Genomic DNA, 9,092 nt, shown 5'->3' on the forward strand with positions numbered 1-9,092 from the left:
TGTACCTTTAGACGTAAACATGAGGTATTGACATACTTCTGTTATTGACATTCTTCTGTCACAAGCTCTCCATCCGGAAGTCTCTCACATTAGTAAATGCAAAGAGTCTCATTTCCATTCATGAATCACTTTTAGACCAAAAAAAGCCATGAGAAATGATTACATATAGCCACGGTCACAGTCAAACCCCTGAGGAGAAACGCTCAGAAAGTATTTTAAATAACACAGTTGGGACGATGGATCCTTATTTTGATAGTTTTCTTACCACGCCCTTGTCTAAATTCTTTTTCAAAATGCAATTGTTTTATTTCCAAAGACTATTTCATAACCAACAAGTGTGTCCTTCACAGTCTTGAATTCTGCAAAACCACCACTATTTTAGGTCCCAGATAGACTGTGATAATGGATCCATATTTCTTAAATACCTAAGAACAGCAACATTTGGTCTTCCGATGTCTGTGAAAATATGGACATATGCTGCTGTTCTAAGGAGAGATAAATCATCCATGGGGAGAAATAACAAGACAGAACAAAACAAAAAAAGAAAATAAAAAACAGTTTTTTGTATCCATATATGATCCATCTTTTGTCTAACTAATAAAAGAAAAAACAAATTCTTTTACACACACATCCAAGAAAACATCAGTACTGATGATTCTGGCGTACATTTCTATGGCAAATTACTCTTATTGTTTAGTAGAAAGAAAAAAAACAGAAGAAAAAAAAAGATTACACCCAGATGATTCAGTTCTTTGTACAGGCTAGGACAACTTTTGTCAAGAATTTCTCTCCATCACATACAGGAAACAGCATACAGTTTGTGAGGTGAAGGTCCGAGAGTAGCGCCCACACTTAGCGTGAGAGCCAATTCATCCTCTGAAACTCCAGGTGCAGGAGCGAAACGAAAATGGTGCAGGAGGGTGCTGAAGAAGAGGAAGAGCTCCATCCTGGCCAGACTCTCTCCGAGGCAAACCCTGCGACCTGTAAGAGACAATTGAAGAATAACTTCAGCTGTCCTGTCAGTAGATGTAACCTAAGCAATGATGGCTGAGCTCACAAAACTGCAGAAAATGGAATGAAGGCATCTCACTTAACAAACTTTTTCTCTTTGTCCAGGAAGTGAGCAGGATAAAAGCTGCGTGGTCTCTCCCACTCCTCTGGATCATGCAGGACAGGTGTCAAGAAAGGAAACACAAATTACAATACAGAAATGGAAAATCCTCTATATGGGGAATAATAACGAGAAGGCAGTGTGTTGTCTTCGTATAGCTTTGAATAATTACACAGCATCCACTTGTGTTTCGCGAGCGTCTGCTCCAAACATTTTTATTCTCCCATTCACAAATCAGTCTTCTTTTATAGAGGCATTCATGAGCCCTCTCAAATACAGCGCCCCCTACTGGCAAAACCCCATTAGCACATGAACACCCACACATCACCACATCCCCTTTTCTCTGAATTGTTTTACATCAGTATATATTTTTTTTCCAACACCATCAGAATATAAGATAAAAACAAATCCAGTCGTAGCTTTACAGATTAAGCCTAACTGGTCTTTTGACCTTACGCTCTGACCTCCTCAATACAGGTTCTGAAACAACTGCACTTTTCTCCACATGCTCATGTCCATCCAGTGGTTTTAAACCAGACACTATCTCTGCATGTGACACATCAACATTTTCATCTTCCTCACCATATTGTTCCTCCTGAAATGTCTCTTTAGTCTTCAGCAAGTTACGACGGTTCCTTCTGAACACATGACCTTCTTCAGTTCTTACGTCATATGATCTCGGACCTGCTTCCTGAAGAACAATGGCTTTCCTGCTCCATGCATTCTGATCTTGGATTCTCACTACATCATCCTTTGCAAGCAATCCAAGTGCTCTTGTTCCCTTGTCGTATTGCAGTTTTTGCTTCCATTTCAGATGCTCCTGCTTTTTTATAATTTCTTCACTCTGCTTGCTTTCTGCATAGCAGGGCAAAGTTGTGTGTAGCTTACGATTCATCAGCAATTCTGCAGGGGATAAACCACAGTCAAGAGGAGCAGTCCTGTAGCTCAGCATAGCTAAATAAGGATCTGATCGACTGTCTGTAGCCTTCTTCAGAAGCTGCTTGATGATATGCACTCCTTTTTCAGCCTTGCCATTTGCCTGTGGATGTTGAGGACTTGATGTGACATGTTTAAAGCCGTATTCTCTTGCGAAATTCTGCCATTCTTTGCAATTATAGCAAGGACCATTGTCACTAATGACAGTTTCAGGTATTCCATGCCTGGAAAAGATAGACTTCACATGTGTGATCACATTATTAGCAGTTGTACTTGTAAGCAGAGCAATCTCAGGAAAGTTAGAGTAATAATCTATCACCAACAGATAGTCTTTCCCATTAAAATGAAATAAATCTGTTCCGACTTTCCTCCAAGGCGCTGTAGGAAGTTCAGGAATCATCATGGGTTCTCTTGCCTGTCTGCTCTGAAACTTGTTACATGTTTCACACTTTCCGACCATGGTCTCAATGTCTTTATTAATGCCAGGCCAGTACACAGTGTCTCTAGCCCTCCTTTTACACTTTTCTATTCCCAGATGTCCCTCATGTATTCTTTGAAGTATCAGCTGTCTCAGACTATGTGGTATCACAATCCTATTGCCTCTCAACAGCAGTCCATTTACCACATTGAGCTCCGATCTAACATGATAATACTTTGAACAAGACCCTTTGGGCCAGTCTACTTGGATATTTTCCATCACCGTTTGCAGCTCCCTGTCTGCAGCTGTCTCCTCGCATATTTGTTTTATCTTTGCGTCAGACACTGGCAGAGACTCCACTATCATATTAACATGATCGTCTACTTCTTTCTCAGTGGAGCTTGCGTGACACACCTCTGATGCTCGCGACAGTGCATCCGCTAAAGCTAAATGCTTTCCTGGTGTGTATATCAAGTCAAAGCTGTACCTTTGCAGTTTCATCATGAGACGTTGAATCCTCGGCGACATCTGATTCAGATTTTTCTTAATGATTGACACCAAAGGACGATGATCTGTCTCAACTGTAAAGGTAGGAAGACCATAAACATAACAGTGAAAAATATCAAGTCCATATGCCAGTCCGAGACATTCTTTCTCAATCTGAGCATATCTGGTTTCAGACTTAGTCATGGATCTAGAAGCATAAGCAACTGGTTTCCAACTCCCTTCTTCAGCCTGAAGTAAAACAGCTCCAAGCCCATCCTTTGAGGCATCTGTCGAGATTTTCAGACTCTTAGTTGGATCATAATAGGCAAGCACCGGGCACGTTGTCAGTGTGGTTTTCAAATCATTCCATTCTTGTTCATGCCTCGCTGACCATTTAAATTCTATGGAATCACGAAGTAACTCCCTTAGTGCTGATGTTCTCACTGACAAGTTAGGTATGAATTTTCCTACAAAGTTTATCATTCCCATCACTCTGAGCACACCTCTCTTATCTGTCGGGCGTGGCATTGTTGCGATGGCTTTTACTTTTCTTTCATCTGGCTCAATACCTCCAGCAGAGAATTTGTCTCCCAGAAATGTTATTTCCTTCACACCAAAATGACACTTGTCACGATTTAGCTTCAATCCATTCTCCCTCATCCGCTGCAGCACCTTCACCAGTCTTTCATTATGTTCTTGTAGGGTGGAGCCCCATATAACCACATCATCAACATAACAGCGAACACCTTGTAAACCCTCTAACATGTTGTCCATGGCACGATGAAAAATCTCAGATGCTGAGATTATGCCAAATGGCATTCTGAGGAATCTATACGTGCCAAAAGGTGTATTGAAAGTACAGTATTTTGAACTTTTCTCATCCAGCTTTATTTGCCAAAAACCCTGTGCTGCATCTAGCTTTGAAAAGTATTTGGCGCCTGCCATTTCACTTGCAACCTCTTCACGCTTTGGTATCTGGTAGTGCTCACGTTTTATGGCTTGATTTAAATCGCCAGGGTCCATGCATATTCTCAAATCATTGTTTTTATTCCTTTTATCCACACACACCATTGAGTTTACCCACGCAGTCGGTTCTTCCACTTTTGTAATGACCTGCAACTGTAACATCCTGTTAAGTTCTTTCTTTAAACGGTCCTTCAATGGAGCTGGGACTCTACGTGGTGCATGGATCACTGGCTTTGCATCCTCTTTCAGCTGGATACTGTAATTGCATGGTAGACATCCCAAACCTTTGAAGATATCCTCATAATGCTGTACAATGGAGTCAACTGCTCCGCGCTGTCCACTTTCTGTTTCTGGACAGCTGATGTGATACACTCTTTCTACTAGGTTCAATCTTTTGGATGTCACGCCACCCAGCAGTGATTCACGACCTTCTGGAACAACATTAAACAATACATCATAATCTTTATGTTTTATTGTCACTTTAAGCCTGCATTGACCACTGCTCTCAATATACTTTCCATTGTAGTCTTTTAGAGGTACTCTTTTCTTTATTATTTTGGGCTTTGGTTTCATGGCATGGATCTCTGTCATGCTGATTAGGTTCGCCTGCGCACCTGTATCAATCCTTAGTGCCACCAAAGCTCCTTGTATTGGGAGTGAAACAATCCATGTGTCTTCATAATCTGAGCATCGCTCACTGTCCTCTGCTTCGTTATGCTCACTTTTTACATCCTCAAGTGACACTATGCCCACAAAGAAAGTCTCGCTTAAGTCAGTCTCTTCAACTACATGCACTGATTTGGGTTTGGCTTCCGACAGACATTGTTTGGCAAAATGATTTTTCCCATCGCATTTCAAACATCTTTTGCCATAAGCTGGACACTGTCTAGGTTCATGTCTGCTACCACATCGCTTACAGGAGTACACTGTATCATCATTGCTGGGCTTCTGCGACATATTCTTCCTCATTTTCTTTTTAACCACAGCTATTCTTGCACTATCAGGTACTGCAGCGACGCTCGTCTCATTAAATGTCTTTGCATGCTGCAGGGCTAACTCACTCGCATGACACAGTCTTTCTGCTTCATCCAGAGTTAACTTGGAATCTCTGAGCAGCCGTTCTCTAGTCCATTTATCATGGATCCCATACACAATTTGATCACGAACCATAGAATCTTTCAGCTCTCCAAAATCACATGACTGTGCCTTTAGCTTCAAATCAGTCACAAAGCAATCAAAAGTTTCTTCTGGTTGCTGCATCCGAGATTGGAAAACATACCTTTCATATACTGTGTTCTTCTGTGGTGAACAGTGTGCATCAAACTTTTCAACCATTCTGTCATACTTATTCCTGTCACCAACTTCCTCAAACTCAAACGTGTTGAAGACTTCAATGGCTTGAGGACCAGCTACCGTGAGCAGCAATGCAATTTTCCTGGCATCGGGTTTAGAGTCCAGTCCCATGGCAGCCATGTACAGCTCAAACTGCTGCTTAAAACACCGCCAGTTGCTGTCCACATTCCCCACCAGTTTCAGTCCTTCCGGAGGCTTCAAACTTTCCATCTCAAACAGAACTTTGAGCTACTATCGCTTCCGCTCTCCCACTTTTACTCCTGGTACCATGTGTTGTCTTCGTATAGCTTTGAATAATTACACAGCATCCACTTGTGTTTCGCGAGCGTCTGCTCCAAACATTTTTATTCTCCCATTCACAAATCAGTCTTCTTTTATAGAGGCATTCATGAGCCCTCTCAAATACAGCGCCCCCTACTGGCAAAACCCCATTAGCACATGAGGCACAAAAAGGACCGGAATGAAAAGAAACAGCACATACGTGTTTTCTAAGGCCAATCATTCCCCTCTTTCTGCAGTTGCTTAACAACCTGCCTTCAAGATTCAGTTTTATGCATTCAGTTAAACCAATGAGAATATAGGAGGTGGGTTATTCAGTCTAACCTTCTCACTTTATCGAGAAGGTTAGACTGAAAAGTGATGTCTCGGGTGGTTTTGTGGGGAAGTGTAGTGGGGATGATGCTGCTCAGTCTCTGTATCTCATGGATGACGGTGTCAGTGAAGGGCAGACTTTTCCTGTCAGCAACCTGCACCTGTTGGTCTTCTATGACCCTCCTCAGCTCCTCCTGGACCTCTTCTGGTACATGAAAGACAAAGTGGACACATTTTATCTCTGAAAACCCTAAGCTACAGTGGGGCAAAAAAGTATTTAGTCAGCCACCGATTGTGCAAGTTCCCCCACTTAAAATGATGACAGAGGTCAGTAATTTGCACCAGAGGTACACTTCAACTGTGAGAGACAGAATGTGAAAAAAAAATCCATGAATTCACAAGGTAGGATTTGTAAAGAATTTATTCGTAAATCAGGGTGGAAAATAAGTATTTGGTCACCTCAAACAAGGAAAATCTCTGGCTCTCACAGACCTGTAACGTCTTCTGTAAGAAGCTTTTCTGTCCCCCACTCGTTACCTGTATGAATGGCACCTGTTTGAACCCATCATCTGTATAAAAGACACCTGTCCACAGCCTCAAACAGTCAGACTCCAAACTCCGCCATGGCCAAGACCAAAGAGCTTTCGAAGGACACCAGGAAAAGTATTGTAGACCTGCACCAGACTGGGAAGAGTGAATCTACAATAGGCAAGCAGCTTGGTGTGAAAAAAATCAACGGTGGGAGCAATCATCAGAAAATGGAAGACATACAAGACCACTGATAATCTCCCTCGATCTGGGGCTCCACGCAAGATCTCATCCCGTGGGGTCAAAATGATCATGAGAACGGTGAGCAAAGATCCCAGAACCACACGGGGGGACCTGGGGAATGACCTGCAGAGAGCTGGGACCAAAGTAACAAAGGTCACCATCAGTAACACACTACAACGGCAGGGAATCAAATCCCGCAGTGCCAGACGTGTTCCGCTGCTGAAGCCAGTGCATGTCCAGGCCCGTCTGAAGTTTGCCAGAGAGCACATGGATGATACAGCAGAGGATTGGGAGAATGTCATGTGGTCAGATGAAACCAAAGTAGAACTTTTTGGTATAAACTCAACTCGTCGTGTTTGGAGGAAGAAGAATACTGAGTTGCATCCCAAGAACACCATACCTACTGTGAAGCATGGGGGTGGAAACATCATGCTATGGGGCTGTTTTTCTGCCAAGGGGACAGGACGACTGATCCGTGTTAAGGACAGAATGAATGGGGCCATGTATCGTGAGATTTTGAGCCAAAACCTCCTTCCATCAGTGAGAACTTTGAAGATGAAACGAGGCTGGGTCTTCCAACATGACAATGATCCAAAACACACCGCCCGGGCAACAAAGGAGTGGCTCCGTAAGAAGCATTTGAAAGTCCTGGAGTGGCCTAGCCAGTCTCCAGACCTCAACCCCATAGAAAATCTGTGGCGGGAGTTGAAAGTCCGTGTTGCTCGGCGACAGCCCCAAAACTTCACTGCTCTCGAGAAGATCTGCATGGAGGAATGGGCCAAAATACCAGCTACTGTGTGTGCAAACCTGGTAAAGACCTATAGTAAACGTTTGACCTCTGTTATTGCCAACAAAGGTTATGTTACAAAGTATTGAGTTGTATTTTTGTTATTGACCAAATACTTATTTTCCACCCTGATTTACGAATAAATTCTTTACAAATCCTACCATGTGGATTCATGGATTTTTTTTTTTTTTCACATTCTGTCTCTCACAGTTGAAGTGTACCTCTGGTGCAAATTACTGACCTCTGTCATCATTTTAAGTGGGGGAACTTGCACAATCGGTGGCTGACTAAATACTTTTTTGCCCCACTGTATAGTCAAGAAATGCAATTTACATCACTTCTTTCCTTTGATTTTGTTATGGTCACTCCTTCCTGTCCATTGGCATTTTCAAATCGAGGATTACTCAGGCACCTCGCCCTATATCTTTGGATATTTGGCTATAAGCAGAAGTGCCCATCTCATCTCAGTGTTTGCCGGCAGCAAACAGATTCATTACTGTAATTAAAAGGTTATCATCATGGAAGTGACTTTTGATAATCCCAGCCTTCTGCCCATAGACATTTAACAGCAAAGTCACTAAAATAAAGTTTAAGGAGCTTCAGTAGTATAAAAAAAAAGTTGTCCAACACTTATTTTACATTTACTTCAAAGCTCTGTGATGCAGGTTCAAGAACAAAAGTTATTCTTTACAAAAAAAAACAAAAAAACAAAACAAAGACTCCACTATGAAAATAATCTCTCTCTATTGATTAACAGAAAAAATTTCAACACGTTGCACATAGACATTAACATTAGCAAATGATTGAATCATCATATTCAAATCTGTGTCCATAGACAATGGAGCAGATTATGTTAGAGACTGCACAGTTAATTGGTTGGGTTGTATCAAAAGCTTCTCCTGTGCCCTCCCCCCCAAAAAAGGAAAAAAAAAGATATTTAAGTAAAATTTCAGATAATACTAGTTCATCCCAGTTTAAACAAACTCAACTGTACCTTTAGATTTCTTGAAAATATCAATAGGTATTGACATTCCTCCATAATCTTGTCTTCACATGCAAACATGCAATCAACAAGTGCCTCCTTCACTGTCCTGTATCCTGCCAGTACCACCACTTTTTTTAGGTCCCAGATAGATGGTGAAGACTGATCCATATTTCTTAAATAACTAAGAACAGTGGAGTATGTTGATATTTTCACAGACATCGGAAGATCAAAGGTGAAAAAGCTGCCAGAGGGGGGGAAAAAAATCCCTGAAAAGTTGCCACAAAAAAAACTGACCTCCATTAATGAGATATCAAGTCTTTTCAGGTCCAGCTGCAGAAGATTCCCCAGTAGGGGAAATGCTCTCGGTCCTGGAGGCTCCTTTACATTTCTTTTGGAACTGAAGCTTGAGGAAGAGATGAAGAGGATCAGTATCAGCACAATCAGAACCATTACTAAGAAGACAGAGTTTGTTGACTCAATAAAAACAGCATCTATTGTCCCCATGGCCTTGAAAGAAAATATCCAAAATGTGTTATTTGAACTGAAAGAGACAATTTTTTTTCTCAGAATGTTTCAAAATTTATAGAAAAACTATTTTTTTAGACATTGTCAAAGAGCAAGAAACATGTATATAAACCACAGCTAGCACACTAGACTGTGACTTCTGTGGTAGTGAATTAATTGCTTA

The 9,092-nt window shown here is 41.6% G+C and overlaps 1 pseudogene across 1 annotated transcript; it reads right to left on the reverse strand.

Annotated features, from left to right (window-relative positions):
• Positions 1-793: 793 nt before the first annotated feature.
• Positions 794-8,854, reverse strand: LOC308397584 (cytochrome P450 2K1-like; annotated as a pseudogene). Its single transcript has 7 exons — positions 8,699-8,854; positions 8,414-8,585; positions 8,217-8,325; positions 7,895-7,915; positions 5,882-6,066; positions 5,276-5,408; positions 794-981 (listed from the first exon to the last, which is right to left on the reverse strand). The product of its transcript is annotated as a cytochrome P450 2K1-like (transcript).
• Between the last annotated feature and the right edge of the window lie 238 nt (positions 8,855-9,092).

Source organism: Rhamphochromis sp. 'chilingali', assembly GCF_963969265.1.
Source record: "Rhamphochromis sp. 'chilingali' genome assembly, chromosome: 5".
Classification (NCBI taxonomy): domain Eukaryota; kingdom Metazoa; phylum Chordata; class Actinopteri; order Cichliformes; family Cichlidae; genus Rhamphochromis; species Rhamphochromis sp. 'chilingali'.